Source organism: Ctenopharyngodon idella, chromosome 9 (genome assembly GCF_019924925.1).
Source record: "Ctenopharyngodon idella isolate HZGC_01 chromosome 9, HZGC01, whole genome shotgun sequence".
NCBI lineage: Eukaryota > Metazoa > Chordata > Actinopteri > Cypriniformes > Xenocyprididae > Ctenopharyngodon > Ctenopharyngodon idella.
Window position 1 is genome coordinate 27,085,516 of NC_067228.1, and position 18,724 is coordinate 27,104,239.

General features: G+C 35.2%; 1 protein-coding gene across 2 annotated transcripts in view; it reads right to left on the reverse strand.

Annotated features, from left to right (window-relative positions):
- Positions 1-18,724, reverse strand: part of gsk3ba (glycogen synthase kinase 3 beta, genome duplicate a) — a 61,245-nt gene that overhangs the window by 41,325 nt on the left and 1,196 nt on the right. The window lies entirely within an intron of this gene.

Sequence of the window (18,724 nt, forward strand, 5' to 3'; positions counted from 1 at the left end):
TTGTTCTTTCTTTCTACTCTTACAGTGTTCACCAGATCACCACTGATTTGCCAGTTGTGGTGTATGAATGTTCTTTATAGTATGAGCATATTCAGGAGGTGCTACATTTGTCATGTGACCTACAGTGTCAGTTGTGGCGCTTCACTTCCATTCTCATGGGATGGTAAAGTGTCCATCATTTGCGTGCTTCAGAAATACAAGGTCATTAAGGAACTTTTCACCTACTGTTTTCAGAATCGGAGTGTCTATTTACACTAAGTGCAAATAGCGTCCTTTGTTGGCAAACACTATTTACACTAGCCCCGCCCACCAATGTCTGGTTGGGCCACTCAAGTTTTAAAAAAGTCGCACTAAATTCATCGTCTTCAGTTGGGCTGCAGTAGTGAATAAGGCTCACAGACCTGGCTTTTAATGCGATCAACGCGGGTTCAAATCCGCCTTTTGCCGAGCTTGCATTTATTTTCAATAAAAATTAAAATAACGTTCTAAAAGTGGAAATAAACTGCGAACAAGTGTTTAATAATATTAAAAGTGTTTATTGGGTAGGATTAGGGGAAGGTGTTGGGAGGGTTTTTATTCTCCCAAAAAGGCATCATCCATTTAATAATTTTAATGAATATAATCATTTACACTCTATGATATTATTGCATCCTGTTAATGTACAAAAATACTGAGGTATAAATAGTATCTGCCAAAATAAAGTATAGATAGCATCTAATTACTATTTACTCTTATTGCAAATAACATACTTTTACATGGTGTAAATAGAATATATCGCTAAGAAAATGCTATTTTCACTTAGTGTAAATAGAATATATTGCTATTTTCACTTAGTGTAAATAGCATCTACAGCTATTTGCTCTTGTAAATAGCATCTATCGCTAAGAAAATATGCTGTTTTTACAATTAGTGCAAATAGCCATTGCCTTTAGGAATACTGTGAATTCTACTCATTTCACATACTGTTTGTCGCCTACTATATAGTAGGGAAGTATGTATATTCAAACGTAGCCATTCACACCAATTGACCCTTTCATTTTATATAATTTTTGCACTCCCATTTGCTCCAATAGCAAAATAAAAAAAAAAAATCCATGATAGCATTTCTATGACTTTCTAAAAGCGGGAAAAAATAGAGAGATTGATTACGTTCGTCAGACGTTGTATTTGAAACGCCCACACAGCAGCGGTGACTAGTTATCTGAAATTGAATGTCAAGGTAATATAAAAAAAATTTTCTCTTCAAAAAATGAAAATATAAAAAATCACTTTTATCAAAAGTTACTTACATTAGATTTAAGGTACATTTTATTAGTTCATGCATTCATTGGGAATCAATCCCATGACCATGGCATTGCAAACGCATTGCTGTACTACTTGAACTACAGGAAAATCATTACCCAGTTGCATAAAGTTACACTTTTTTCAACTTGCTCATAATCGCAGGACACCATTTCACTCATATCGCAGAAAATCAATGACTTCCGATTGCTTTGTCGCTACAGAGCACTGTATGTGTGAAGGGCCCTTCATGGCTCTGGTCTGATGTGAGATTTTTAGTTGATGTTTAACAGTGAGCCGGTGGCTAGCTGCAGGGCAATGACACACAGAGAACCAGCGGGATACAGCACAAACACACACAGAAATGCACGCGAAACTTTGATCTGTACCTACTCACTACTCCCATGCTCCAGACAGTGCGTGACAACTATCTGTATGTACTGCACACACAGTAATCAAACCTCTAATTGGCTATCTTAGCTACCAGGGTCAGCCAATGGTCACATATCAACACGTGACACAAGAAAAAAACACATAAGCATGAGACAGGAAACTGCAGCGGTTCAGGAAAGAGGTCCAGTAGACACTCCACTACCTCCACAAGCCAAAATTACCATAAAGAACAAAACAGCCAAACCTACAACAGAGCCAAAGGGGAGAAATATCATTGCGGTTTTTAAGGCAGTATTGGCGTGTATATATTCTCAGTCATTCTGATCAGGGTTTGCTCTAAACATCAAGCACTAAGCATTAAACTAGTGTTAACCAGAAACACTACACCCATTTCACCCAAAAATGAAAAATCTGTCATCAATTACTCACTCACACTGTTATTCCAAAGCAAACTTTTATTGTTTTTCTATAGCATTAAGCCTCAAGTGTCAACTATACATTGGTTTGGTTTCTTTAAATAAAAAAAAAAGTGAAAATATGCATGGTATTACAATGTTATAATAAAACAATGGGAAAAAAGCCTTAAAGGGTTAGTTCACCCAAAAATGAAAATTCTGTCATTAATTACTCACCCTCATGTCATTTCACACCCGTAAGGCCTTAGTTCATCTTCGGAACACAAATTAAGATATTTTTGATAAAATCCGATGGCTCAGTGAGGCCTCTATTGCAGCAAGATAATTAACACTTTCTGATGCCCAGAAAGCTACTAAAGACATATTTAAAACAGTTTATGTGATTACAGTGGTTCAACCTTAATGTTATGAAGCGACGAGAATACTTTGTGCACCAAAAAAAAAAAAATAATAATAACGACTTTATTCAACAATATCTAGTGATGAGCGATTTCAAAACACTGCTTAATGAAGCTTTACGAATCTTTTGTTTCAAATCAGTGGTTCGGAGCGTGTATCAAACTGCCAAAGTCACACCCCCAAGTGGTGAACCATAGAAATTTCGAAACACTTATGATGTAACGAAGCCTCGTTTACTGAAATCATGTGACTTTGGCAGTTTGATACACGCTCTGAACCACTGATTCAAAACAAAAGATTCGTAAAGCTTCGAAGCTTCATAAAGCAGTGTTTTGAAATCGCCCATCACTAGATATTGTTGAATAAAGTCGTTATTTTGTTTTTTTGGTGCACAAAAAGTATTCTCGTCACTTCATAACGTTAAGGTTGAACCACTGCAGTCACATGAACTGTTTTAAATGTGTCTTTAGTAGCTTTCTGGGCATCTGAAAGTGTTAATTATCTTACTGTCAATGGAGGCCTCACTGAGCCATCGGATTTCATCAAAAAATATCTTAATTTGTGTTCCTAAGATGAATGGAGGTCTTATGGGTGTAGAACGACATGAGGGTGAGTAATTAATGACAGACTTTTCATTTTTGGGTGGACTAACCCTTTAAGATAACCTGTAGAACAAAACAACAAAAACAGCGTAATGTAAGTGGACTTTTTTTTGTAATTGCGCCTTTGAATGATTACGTAATTGTGGTATCCGTAATTGTAATCACGATCAGAAATTCTATTAATTGTGCAGCCCTGACATACATACAGCTAATCAATGGTAAACAGAAGCTCAAACATGCTTGCTTGACAAGCGAGGAAAAACTTCACTGGTTTCCACCCACAGTGAAACCTCATCAGTCCAAAATCTCACTCAACATAACTGTAAATAAAACATATAATCATTTAGCAGACACTTTTATCCAAAGCAACTTGTTGCACAAAGTTCACGTTTTACTAGTTCTTGTGTTCCCTGGAAATCAAACACATGACCTTGGCATTGCCAGTACCATGCTCTACTATTTGAGCTACATGAACATGCTACCCAATTGGCTGATATTATGCTGTCACACATCTTTTTTTCTTTCAGCATGAACAGACAAATTATTTGAAGCTGAAACATTTCACGTAAGTTATCTAAATCTTTAAAGCTATTGTTATACCTTCTTTGCCATGCAAAACTAGTTAATATTATTAAATATTATTGTCATTACACAGTGTCACTTGTTTATATATCTGAGAGAGTGTGTGTGTGTGTGTGTACAGTTGTGAAAAATATGGAAGACTTTCCACATGAAAAGTGCAGCTTTGATTGGCAACTCAATCTGAATTTCTGTCAAGCATAAGTAAACACTGCCTCAAGGCATGATAAACTAAACAGTAGCAATCACCTTTTTATCCCGGCCAAAGTGTGTATGTGTGTGTGCGTGTATAAATCAGCCCTGAGCAGATAAGAGAGAAACATGTCAGAATGGAAATGATCAGGTAAGTGGAACGCAGACTCTGCCCTTTAATAAGACACAGATAAAGTAACACACTGCTGTTCCTCGAGCATAAGAAGTCTAACTCAAGACCTGTACTGCAGGTAAACATCATAAAATATCCTTATCATCAGGAAGGGTTGGAGAAGCTAATTCATTAACTGTATTTCAGAAAACTAAAAATGAGTCATTTAGTAGCTCTTAAAAATAAAGATTTTAAAAGGTTTTTTTTTTTTTTTTTTTTTAGAACAACCATTTCAGATTCCCCAAAGAGCCTTTAGTGAGCAGTTCTTAAAAGCACAATTTTTCTTAGTGTGAAAAACTTTTCTAAAGAACCTTTCCCACTATAAAGAATCTTTTGAGCAATAGAAAGGTTCCATGAATGTTAAAGGTTCTTCATGGAACCATAGATGCCAATCATAATAAAAAATATATTTTTTAGAGTGAACAGCCAAACTACGTTTTTGAAAAAGTAGTCAGTCAGCTTCAATACAAGCTACAGACAAAAAGTAGCTAACTACATTGAAACTACGTAAGCATGCGAAAGACTATATTTAGAAATACATTACTATCAGATGATTCAGATGATATAATTTGTTTTTACAATTAGATCAGTATTTATCTGGCACATAAACTGAGGATCTCAGTTAACATGGTGAAATGATGAATGATGAAGTGATTAAAATTAGAGTGCTATTGGCAATGGAAACAATGTCATCTGCCATGCCTAATGTTGCAAAATAGGCTATATAATGTAACAGGAGTAATGTAATGAGCCAGTGCAGGCAGCCATTGACATATAAGCACTTTAAATGTGAAGATGGGCCAACATTTCAATAGTAATTCTGCATACATGTCATTGTAATGTGAGCATCACTATGCCATGCCTTGTATGTTGATGTCATAGAAAATTTATTGTTAAGCCCAAAGTATACCCAATTTTTCTAACTGCACAAACTCTGTACACTCAGGTCGTACATGTACGTGTGCGTGTATTCTAAACGTTCGCATCAAAACTGTACTGTACTTTGTCGTATAGTACACTTGTATACTTTGGCCTTTATAGTTGGCCTTTGATTACGTGACAAATAAAACTTTAGCATCAAATGAACTTGGTCTCATGGAAAGTACAATTCTTAAATATAAGTGTATTCCTTGTTTTTCCATTCATCTTTTTATGTCTGTCCAGTGTTTCATAAGAGAAAATTGTATTCAACCTCCTACACAGTTTTTTTTTTTTTTATTCTACAAAGGAAATTGCAAAGATCTCAGAATGGGTACCAAGGTTTTCAAGACATTCAGGGAATTGTGGGTGGGGGAAGTGAGAGAGAGAAAATGTGTGGAATGTACTGGCCCATAATTTAGGTTGCTGCACAAAATCTGTGCTGGAAATGCAGATTTTATCAACTGGTCCATCTCAGTCAGTGAGACAAAACGTCCTACCCTCCATTCTAACATGGATCTTCACACACTTAACACAATTAGGCCAATGAGAAAAGATAGCTCAGCTAAACACGAGGATGTTCCTATGACCTCATGCCAAACGTGAAGAGTTATGGTGTGTACAGAGATAACAAAGGCTAAAAGGACAACAGATGTTTACATCCGAACGCTTCCCGTGTAGATAATGAGATCAAGCAGACATCACTGAAGTGCCACTTTTCAGGAAACCCCACAGATTCAAAAACTATTAAAAAAAAAAAAAAAAAAAAAAAAAAAAAAGCCAAAATCCAGATGCAAAGCTAGCAAAACATAATACAATAACCTGCTTCACTATACTAAGGCATGTAAAACTGCATTTCGCAGAAAGTTATTGACTTTGGATAGGCCAATCTATGTAATAATTAGGTTTCTAAACGCAACAGATGTTGCTCTATGATTTCATTCCTCCATGGAGCCCTGAAGCACTCACACGTTATTGACATTTGGGAAACACATTCTGTGATAAGACTAAAACATCAATGATAAGAACATCAATGATGAGAAAAAAAACATCTCACTTCTCTTTAGCCAGAAATCTATGATCAAAGTCTGATCATTTCCTGACGTCCCTTTTTATCTCCAGGCAGCAGTGTAGGAGCGGTTTCATCTTTGTATCTACATGACAGTCAACATTACTAAAAACCTGGATTGCACAAAGACTTTATCTTGCCAGAAAATTCAGTGACAGGTCACTGGCATAGTAACATGCTCTCAGTGCATTCAACTCTCTTCCGATTCGGTTCCATCACCAGCCATTCATGCATGGCATACATTAGTGTCATCTCTGACGATATAGCTCAGTTGGGATCAAACACATACTATACTCTTATTGTTGATGGCAAATCTGCTCCGACGTTGCTTTTTTCTACTGATAATCATGTCATTCCAATCCTATATTATTTTCTTTTTTATGAAAAACAAAAATGGAGATGAACACTACTATTTGGGGTAGGTACGAAATTATTATTTTTTTGAAAGAAAGAAGTTTTTGAAAGAAGTCTCTATGCTCACCAAGGTTGCATTTATTTGATAAAAATACAGCAATAACTGAAATATTGTGAAATATTATTACGATTTAAATTAAATGTTTTCTGTTTTAATCTATCAAAGCCATACATCTAAACAAGTTGTGTTCCAAATTTGAGGTTGATATCTCAAAAAATGTGCTTTCAGTAAGATTTTGTTTGGGCGCAGTAAAAATGTTTCCACTAGATGAAAATTGTTTCCCATTCATTTCCAATGTGAGGAGGACCACGAGGAGCACAAGTGTTACTTTTTTTTCAGGACCATTTAACCTTTTTGAATCATGTCCATGATTTGTGTGTGTGTGTTCACATAGCAAGTGCCAAAACATTTTACAATAAGGTCTCATTTGTTAACATAATAAACATGAACTAAGATTAATAAATGCTAGGGATGCACCGATACCATTTTTTAAGGACCGAGTACGAGTACCGATACTTTTTTCTAGTACTCGCCGATACCGATGCCTATACATTTATTAATTTCTCTCTCTCTCTCTATTTTTTTTTTTTTTGGTTATTGCCGTTTTCCAAGCACAACACAGTGAGACTAATGAATGTAGGACAGCTTCATTATTACTAAAAGTAATAATTTCTATGTGCTTGTCACAAACTTAAGGAACAAAAATTTCACAGTGTCCAATAACCTTCAAAGGGCGTAATTACCAATATATATGTTGTTATATAAAAATAAATTTACAAACAAAACAACAAATACTATAGAGATACAAATGAAATAAACTTGTTTTTCAGATACAGTAGGTTTATTTACCATGTATTCATTTATTTAACATATTTTGTTGTTTTATTAACATTAATGACAAATATAGGCTACGGTCCCTTTAAGACCGAATCCATGGATACTGACACATATCCTGTTTTCACCCAAATGTTTACGTCCACTTAAGCCATAACCGACTTTATTTACGTGAGATACTCCACACGATGGACATTTTGACAACTATGTATCGCGTGCAAGAAAGAGCAAGCGCTTCTGGTCTGTGTCATTCAGCATGATTCCGCCTATCCCGCCTTCACTAATCGATAACGAATTGTGATTGAAAGCATGCAGTTCACAATGTGTGTGTTGTCATCATTAATTTTTAAGTATTTCCACACCTCTGAGGCTGACATTGTTTCTGCTGCTGCCGCCGGTGTATCTCTGCACGGAAATTCTGTTCACGTGAGGTATCGGTCTTTGGTATCAGGGGTTTTTTTACGAGTACAAGTACATGAGCTTGGTATCGGGCCCGATACCGATACTAGTATACTATCCCTAATAAATGCTGTAGAATTATCATTTCTTAGTTCATGTTAACTAATGAAACCTTATAGTAAAGTGTTACCCCAGAACCTTTACCATGTTTAATACCATTACAATAAAGTAAAAAAAAAAAAAAGTAACATTTTTGGTCAAAACAGGGTCTGGTGGCTAGGGTATACTGTAAGTGTTGAACTGGGATTATATCCCAAGTTTCATTTCTTCTTATCTACAGTTCAAGCAGGAATCAATGTGTTCAACAAACTTTAAAACAGGTTGTGCTAAACACAATATAACTCTCAGTTGGGTCAGAATGGAATACGACTGAGTTTGGAATTCTGTTGCTATTAAAATGTTCAAAAGCAATAAATTATGCATCAAGTTACCTAATTATTGTATATCTGTCTGTCATATCTCTTGCTAATAGGTCTTTCAGTAAATGGACTTGACCTGTGAGGTGATATTATGTAATATCTGCACACAATGCACACTAGAGTTGCTTTTTGAACTTAAGACATGTCGTCTTCAAGATCTTATCAGTGAGAGCACACAACTGCCTGGAAATATAGGCTATCTGGTCATCAACATGTTAACATGTCTCTTGTAAAAGTACACACAGTACTGTTGCATCAAATGACCTAAATAATTGGCATTCATATCTTGCTACTTTATCAGTTGCATTGTCTTATCTCATAAAAAAATGCTATATAATAAAAGCTACCATTTCAAGCTTGAATGGCATTTTTAAACATGGTTCATAAATTGAAAAGAACAAACCATGTGTGAACAAACCACCGGGTGTAAAGAATAATTAATATAGAGTACATATACTGTATATGTACAGCTTAGTGAGCCACACCCTGGAGCTGCTTATGGCTCCTTCTTCCCCTTTTTCTTCTCAGCTCCCATCCCCCAACTCGCTCTGTACTCATGGTATAGGAAAGCGGTGAGGGGCCCCTGGTTCGAAGATTTCGCCTGAAAGGTTCTGATCCTTAGCAGGTGGCTTAAAGTTTGTGGAGTAAAGCTAAAATTACAGCTATACTAACTATACAGATATTTTGAATATTAACAATATATATATATTTGCAATGAGTTTAATGTGCTTTTCATTGCCTCCCTAAGTTTCTTAAAGAAAGATTTTGTAATCTTGTGTAAAATGTGTAGATTTTGTGGCAAAAACATGTTAAGATTTGATGGTTCCATTTATTTTTGGTGAATCAATTCAAACTTCTGGTTTCAAAGAATCAATGGCCCTGTTTACACCTGGTATATAGATGTCTTTTGGTGGATCGGATCACAAGTAGACGAGGCAGACACATTCCTGTTTACACCTGGTATTTTAATCTGTCTCTTTTGTCCACTTTCAACCACTTCTGTCCTCATTCCTTCGAGAGGAGGGTCTATGGGCAGGTAAATGTATGTTTTTCTAGATCTTTCGATCTAATGGACAAAATAATCTCGCACAATTTACATATGGATGACTGAAAAACATACAGAGAGCACAGGGTTTTTCCTACATTGAAAATGTTTTGGCGGCCGCCAAAACAAATTTTTGTCCCGCCAAAGCCTTATTTGATCAGTTATTGAGAGTTGTTTATTAGTGATGATCTAAATCAACTGGCACGACACTAAAAGTTCGGATCCATGTTTCACGTGGTTTTTTCCTGAATATCTGCTGGCTGTGAATAGTGCTAAAAAGAACATCACCTCATCTTCTCTGACAGGCGTCCCGCACATGCAGCTGACATAAACCACAATTTCAATAAACGAAAAAAATCCTATCCACTGATGAAGTGTTTTCCTTGTTGACAAATCGTTTGCGATTTGTCCTAACGAGACGTCACTGTCTGAATTGGTGTACAAGTATAACAAATCATTTACTCGGAACAACTCTGAAATGAGAACGTGAACGTAAGTGTGCTTACCCCAAGAGTGGTTAGTAAGATTTAGCCTTATTTATCCACAGTATTTTCAGGTTATTTCTATGACAATGTGTAGTGAATTAGGCCTACCTATAAAATCAGTTAGTTTAGACTGGAGTGAGGTGAAACCAGAACAAAGCTAGGTGCATTCAATTGTATATGGTAGAAAATTAATTTAACTAATAACCTAACTTTTTAATGCTATTTTTTAATACTGATTATTAATTATTATTATTATTATTATTATTATTATTATTATTATATATCAAAATAATTTCCAGGTCTAGCAAAGAAGCATCTTCTCTTACAAAGCTATGAAATCTGATTTTTTTTTTTGCAAAGAGGGCAAGAAAGGACTACAGTAAGAGTGGAGGGTACTTTATTGTCAGTATTGGGCTCGCAGATCACGTGGGCAGGGTACTTTTTACTGTTTGTGTGGATGACCATGCCTGACAGCCACCACCGAAGACCATTTTTGACCCAGGAAAAACCCTAGAGCATCAGCTTTCATTTCTGCTCTGACAGCCACAAGACCACGGCGAACGCTACGAGTGTGTGTTAGAAATTAGGAATGGTGAGAGAACATTGTGTTTGGTACATTTTTCGGCTTCAAACTAAACTTGGGTCTTCAGCAGACAGTTTAAATCCAGTCACTTTCCATAATGTTTATGCATTAAATCAGTAGGCAGAGCAGGCAGTTTCTGAGGTTGTTTGAACACATTTTACACCCCGTTTACGCCTGTATTTAGCATTGTCCACTTGTGATCCGATCGACCAAAACACATCTTAATACCAGGTGTAAACAGGGCCAATGATTCATTTGTTTTATCACTCACAAATGTTCATGGATGCCTCCATTTGTAAAATTGTAGTTACGTATTTAGTATGTAGTATGGGTGCATATAAATGAAAATGATTAATTCTTTCTTTGTGTTCATTATTTCTTTAGTTCTTACATTGAACATTTTAGAATCAACTTCGCTACATTGGCTGCATGGGTAGACCATGGGTTGTCTGAAAAAAAAATTAAATATATCTATATTTAGCTATAAGTAGCCAACACTAACTGTGAAGGATGAACAATGCCAACTAAGGCCATATGTCTGCTGAGGACTTTACTAGTTTTACAGTTTTCTCAAAGAGCTATCAATTTTTTGTGATTGAACACAACCATCAATCACTTACAACATAAAAAAAGACACCCAAAAGACAATCACCAAACGCCCGGCTTTATGCTGTAAAAATTCATGTTGTGTCCATTTACACAAGAATATGGTCGGTGTGCTGGCTTTTAAATGCTAAACAAGGATCTCATTGTCCCTGGACAGCTGCCTTTTCCGGAAAACAAACTGAGAAGAGGGGGTTGGGGAGGCGGTCTGAAGAATCACACGTCCCACTTCAGAACCAGCTGCTACGGCCAACCACTAATGCAGTCTCCTCAGATCAACTGCCAAGTCACACACGTGTGCATGCTTGTAAACGAGACAAGCCGTGAGCAAATCTCTTCACGTGCAAGAGCACAACATATAAGTTTTGCGAAGAGGTGGCCTCAATGGAAATTCAAATATGAAGAAGTCATTCTGCCACACAGTGCATGCAAAGTATTTTGTGTCTGTGTGCAGAAAGGCATATAACTCTTGAGATATATGGTCTGAACCTACCTTGAAATATATCCTACCATGTCATCATCACAGCCTAAAGTACTGCCACGTCCATCTTTTTGAAGAACACACCCTTCTCCTCTCCCTAGGTAATCTCTGAATCATGGGTTTCCTCTTCCAAACTACGACCATAATTTATTGTCAATGAGTGAATCATTTGGTTTCAGTATCTGTTCAAACAGAAACCCTGTTTAAAACCTGTTGGAGCACGTCTGTTGAGACTGACAGCAGATGTACGACAACATCATTGCTGGCATGTGGTGTCTGGCTTTTCTCGTCCTCGAGATCTCTGCTGAATGGAATCCACTCTAATATCTGTTACTAAGGTGACAACGTCACACATCAATAGACTTTCCTCAGATAAGACCCAACAAGAAAACAGCACCTGCTAAGTCGAGCCACTAACCTAAATAAGAATTATCAAACTAATAACAGCATGAGTAGTATGTGAATTATTAGCATGAATGATTGTTGAACAAGAACAGGATAACTTAAAGGGTTAGTTCACCCAAAAATGAAATTTCTGTCATTAATTACTTACCCTCATGTCATTCCAAACCTGCAAGACCTTTGTTCATCTTCAGAACACAAATTAAGATATTTTTTATGAAATCCGAGAGGTTTTTTTTTTATCCCCCATAGAAAGCAATGTAATTACCACATTCAAGGTCCAAAATAAGTAGTAAGGACATCGTTAAAATAGTCAACGAGACTACAGTGGTTCAACCATAATGTTATGAAGCGACGATAATACTTTTTGTGCGCAAAAACAAAATACAATTAACGACTTTTTTTTAACAATTTCTTCTTTTCCCTGTCATTCTCCAAAAAGTATTCTCAACACTTCATAACATTAAGGTTGAACCACATTGACTATTTTAACGATGTCTTTACTACTTTTCTGGACCTTGAATGTGGTAATTTTGTTGCTTTCTATGGGGGATAAAAAAAAAAAAACCTCTTGGATTTCATCAAAAATATCTTAATTTGTGTTCCGAAGATGAATGAAGGTCTTCCGGGTTTGGAACAACATGAGGATGATTAATTAATGACAGAAATTTCATTTTTGGGTGAACTAATCCTTTAACAGAAGGAACAAAAAAAAAAAAAGTGTGATACTGCATATCTGTAATGTAGCATTTACCCTCAACATTTTCCCTCTTTGCCTTTGAGCAGATGTAAAATGGTCCCGTGGAAGTCTGGTATTTTTTGAGTCACTCTCCTGATACGCTCAACAGAATTTACCAAGAGGGAACTCACTCAATGTTAAAAAATCCTTCAAAGACTGATCAGCAAGTTATACTTTCTGGAATTAGTTCAAATGTGAAAATGAATCTCAGTGTAGTAATTTACAGGAAAGAAAAATGCAACAAAGACGAATACCTTGACCAAAATACAGTTAGTGTACAAGGAACAGCTGAAAGGAATTTCTATAGACTCCAGTTTTCTTATTGTTACATGGAGTATCCCGCAAGATAGGGTCAATTCCATTACAGACCACCCAGTTAAAGTCAACTGAGACATAAACTCAGTTTCATTGTGCCTTTGAAATAACAATCACACATTGTTATTTCTAAATTCACTTGTAGAATCTGATTGATTCAAGTTTGTTACATAACATGAAAATAATTATCTGTAAATCAGTATCAGCCACATCCTTAATCATAATTAAGGCAATTTTTCCATAATTAGTAAACACAAAGACTTGACATCTCAAAAAGAGATAAATTTAACTTTTAATTAAGATATTGAAGTGAACTCTACCTTGTTCTTTAGACCACTTACTTAGCTTTGCGTAACCATTCATATTTGTTTTTTGACATTTGCACTGTGTAAAACTTCCCCACATCATACTTGGTAGAGCTACGACTGTAAGGTACAGTTACTTCCTGTTGATGGTTTCATGAGATTGAGAGACAAGGTATCCTGTGATGTGTGAGACAAAGGCTAAATTAATCATATAAGCTGTGAGAACTTTTGTGGCTTCTCTGAATGAATGGCATGCCATCAAAGAGAACTGCAGTAAACTTCCTGGAGCACACTGTCAATCAACCAAAAATAGAGCATTTCACTCGTTTACTCCCTCTGAGGCACAAAGAACTAACATTAGTTGCAGCATAAGTGCTCCATACATTGTGGCATGAGCTCAACAAAGTACATGAATTGCCTGTTTATATTTCACATACTGTCAAAACCTAATTTAGGAGCAATTTTACAGCAATCACGTAACCATACTTTCAAGGTACTGTATGCATTTTTGCGCCCATAAGAGATAACTGTTTGCTACAATGTAAGAATGAAGCCAATACGCAAAATCTAATTTGTAATTCTATTTTTTTACAGACCTTATTAAAACATTTGACATGCGCAATTTTCTTTACAGTGCTAACCTACTTCCTTTGAAACAGGAAGGACATAAATAGGCATATCAAAAGGCTTGTTCTTTTTATTTTTTTTTTTTTAAATAACCAACAGCCTTTTCATTTGCTAATCTTTTGCAGGTGATAATAGGAGGGTCGTTCTCATGCTAGTCCAAAAATCAGAACCATAACAAAGAACTTTTAACTGTAAACAAGCCAGAAATAGGACGTATATCATCTCCTATTATGATATATATTAAATCATCTCCTATTTCAATAATGTTTGAGCTTCATGTGTGCCTTCCTTTTCTTCTAACATCCTGCTAATAACCATACAATACCAAAACAAAGCGCCACCCACAGAGAAAAAAATAAAAAACTCAACAGTTAATTTTTGCCAATACTTTCAAAAGCTGTTATGAGCAGAGAAATAAAAAACCTTGATCAACCTAATGTGTATAAAGCTAACAGACATGGATCACAATGTTCGATTTTATGGGCTTTAAGTCCATATATTTCTTAAATCATCAGTTACTGTTGAATGCTACTTGTGATAGCAAAAGAAGGTATGGATGCACATGCAAAGATACAAGGAGTTGTGCTGAAGGTGCAGGAAAGCTTCCACACATCCACAGAAGCTGACAGAGGCAGATGATAATGGAGTGGGGTGAAAGGTGACACCCGACTTACTGAATCCAGAGAGAGAAAGAGAGCGTTTTTGCTGCTGGACGAAGCTTTGGACAGCAAAAAAAAAAAAAAAAAATCAGCTCAGATTATTGAGAAGCACAAATCTGATCAACTGGGTGAATGAAGATCAATGAAGATCTTGAAGATCTTCTTCAATATCTAGTAGCACAGAATGAGAATTAAAAAAAAAAAAAAAAAAAAAAAAAAAAAGATGACGACGAAGACAAAAATAAAGTATGTGCTGAAAGTCCGGCTAGATTTGTTCCTTGAACTTCATAAGGTAATCTATTCTTTGATCTCATCCCTTAAAGTGCCCCTATTATGTTTTTTTTTTCTTTTTCTCCCCAGTATTACCTTTCATGCAGTGTGTAATATAATAATTTGTGAATATAAAAGGTCTGCAAAGTTTTAAAGATCAAAGTGTATGACAAATAAAGTTGTTGTCTCCTAAAAGAAGGAATCCACCTACGCTGGAATTGATACGGAAAACTGACGCCATTGTTACACTGTGTTTACAAACACTGAGGAATCCTCCGGAGCTGAAATTCAGATCTGGTAATAGGCATTTTGTTTCCAATACATAATATCAATCACAACAGAATGGGCCATCTGACCAATCAGAGCAGAGTAGGCTCTCGGAAACGAGGATTTGGAGAGACTGAATCTTCAAACAAACCTTCGAACGACTCTTTTAGAAACGAGGTAATCTGCAATGTATGCATGTAAACCTATTATAGGAGACCTCCAAAACAAAATTAGGAACCTTTAAAATAGCATAATAGGGGCACTTTAAATTTAATGTAAATTTGGTTCAAAATTTTTTGCATAATCTTTTTTTTCCAAGTGAAACAGGATTTTCTTCACAAAAAATGCTGAAAAGAACTTGATTTTATCCATCAGGAATTGACTAGATCAGGAAAACATACTAGAATAAAGCCAAGTGGTTTGAGGGGAGGGCTTGAAAAGAGGGACATCAGCCGAGAGGTAAAGACGTTTTACTGGCATAGCACATAATTAGATTTTGATAAAAGATTGGCAAGACAAATGGAATATGGAACAATATTTATCAAATAAATCTTTTCAAAATAAGATCAGGAGCATGCATTTAGAAAGTGAATAGGGTTAATTTTGACTTCATGTTGACTTTAAGTGAACAATGCTACATTACATCCCAAAATAACTCACTATTGTTACACTGTGAATGAACAAAAAGTAAGGCTGAACATACAGCTATGAAGTCTGAGAGAGTAAGTCTGAATGGGCACATTCCTATCTCTATTAATATGATAGAAAAGGGGACAAAAAGACATCTGTCTGAAAACAGATGGCACAGCTGTAGCACCATAACAACAGCATCCATCATATTAAGGTTGCAATGGCTGTTGAGGTAAACTAAAATTAGCTATTTATAGGTTACTGATGAATCCTGCTTGTGAATATTTTTGGGTCAAGAGTGTAGTTTTAGGTGGTAGGATAAACCATTACTTAATTCAAATCAGATTCATAAAGAAATTTCCAGTGCTGTCAATCTGGACACTTTAATGCATTTCACGTAATTACTGATTCTTCTGTACTGTTATTTTAAAGATAAAATTAAATATAAATAAATAAAAAGTTCAAGCAAGGGAGGTAATGGAACTAAGAATTGGTTAAAGGTGAGCAGGAGTGAGCTGGGTCTGCACAGCTAAATAAATACTCATTATGATTAACACACGATGTGTCGCATGTGATCAAGTGATTTTTTTTGTTACAAAGTTGTGTCTATGGCTTTTCAAAGATGGATCACAGCTTGCTGTAGCTAATATGGTGAAAGGAATGAACCATTCTAAAGGGCCACAATATCAAAAGGTCCCACAAACCTTTCTGGGTTTTATTTTCAAAAAGGTAAAGGTTATAGAACAAGATAAGTATGGCAAGCTATTTCAACACTTACTCTTTTCAACTAGCTAGCATCTATTTTTATGTTACTAGGACTTATTTAATTACTAGAAAGTAATCCAATAATGACTAGTAACTTTTTTTTTTTTACCAGTTACATTAGTAACTATTCATTAGACACGACTGCTTATTCCAATTATAGTATATATCTACTATATACTACATGATATACAATTATTATATAGCTAGTATATATTCAATTAGTAACTGGTACGTATTCTTCAGTTCTTCTTTTTTGCTACTTGTCACTATTCCAAATTTTTACCATTGAATTTCTCTGAGATCTGAGTTTCACATTTCAACTATTTGCTTCCAACAGGTAACAATTATCGCCTTTGTCGCGGTTACGTTCACATGGCGTCACAGTGTTGTGTCATTGTGAAAGTTTACCATTGGTATGGGTTTTTAAGCCTTGCCAGTTTTTCCATTATGAACACTGACATGCAAAAAGTCGCAGAAGAGCATTCAAGTCAGTACTCGCACCATCACAGCATCCGAATTAGTTTTTTTTCACAGCTTTTTGTGCTTAGTTCACACAAAAATGAAAATGATTCCATGATTTACTCACCCTCAAGCCATCGATGACTATCTTCTTTCAGATGAACACAACAGGAGATATATTTAAAAATATCCTTAATCCTCCAAGGTTTATAATGGTTGCGAATGGCTGCCCAGGGGGTTAATAAAGGCCTTCTGAAGCAAAGCGATGCATTTGTGTAAGAAAAATATCCTTATTTAAAACTTTATAAAGTAAAATAATGAGCTTCTGGCGCGACAGCCATACGCATTCAACGTACTTCCAAAAAGCGTTAACTTCCACGACATAGTACACAATGACGTGCCAGAAGCTTGTTATTTTGCTTTATCAAGTTTCAAATAAGGATATTTTTCTTACACAAACACATTGATTCACTTCAGAAGGCCTTTATTATGAATTCATTTTTTATGGATGGATGCAATTTTTTTTTTTTTTTTTCCTTTCTTCAAAATCTGGGCAGCCATTCACAACCATTATAAACCTTGGAGGACTAAAGATATTTTTTAAATGTATCTCCGATTGTGTTCGTCTGAAAGAAGATAGTAGTCATATATACCTAGGATGGCTTGAGGGTGAGTAAATCATGGGATAATTATCATTTTTGGGTGAACTATCCCTAAACAGTCAAATAAACAAAAATGTCAAAATGCCCGTCTTGTCGAATATTCATGTTAACACAGTAGGTGTCTTAAGTGATCGTAAACAGTAAAACTAAAATCATATAAGTGTCAATAAATTGGATCCGTGCATTGATCACTCACTGCTTTATTTTTTCATTTTTTTATTTTTTTTTTATTCATCCTATTGCTCATAATTAGTTTCGTTGGTTTTATTTGATTACTGACCGTTTACTTGTCCTCAGGAAGCCTGGGAACCTTTTCACGCATGTTAATTAGGCTAATATTAGTTATTGCTGATTTCGAAATTGGTGTAAAGAATTATATAATCCCAATGGTATTTAAAATTGCACATTGTAAAAACCTTTTTTCAAGCAAACACTAAAAAACTATATTGTGTTATATATCATTATTGCGAAATAAACTAATACATATCGTGATATACGATTATATTGATCATATCGCCTACCACTGTTAAGTACTATTAACTATTTACCTTTTAACTATTTAAATCTAGAATCTAGTATCTTTTCTAGCTTTCATAATGCTAAATTGAATAGACATTAGAATTGTATTAAACTTATACTTCAAGGTTACTGGTAACATCTTATGAGTAAGATTAAAATTGGACTATAATACAGCAATTCTGACTAGTCATCACATATGAGAAAAAAAAAATCTAGATAAGAAATATCTGGTATAGTTAATAGTCTCATAAACAGATTCAAGTATAACACATACTAATAAAGATGAGTGCCAGCAACAACTGGAAAATACATAGTAGTCGGAGGCGAGTATTTAATACCAAACCACAGATTCAATGACAAAATTTGCAATTAGTTACAAAGAACACAAAGGCATAAGTACTAGTATGTAGTAAATATCTAATTAAACAGATTTTAATGAAATGGAAAAAGATACTAGTCATTATTAGATTTAAAAAAAAAATAAGTACGAGAAACAAAATGTAGTATTAGTAACAAAAATATATCTATTATAAACACTGGATTATGAAACGGTGATCATATAATTATAAATAAGTACTAGTAGTATAAAACAAATGCTAGTTAATTTCAAGGAATAAATTGTATTGCAGCTACTGTCAGAGGACTAACTACAGCCCATGGCAGATTTAGATTACATATTGATGTGTTCATCTCCAGGCTGATTCAGCACTGATTCAGTCTCCTGTAATGTCAAGACCTTCCTTATAAGAAAACGCACAGA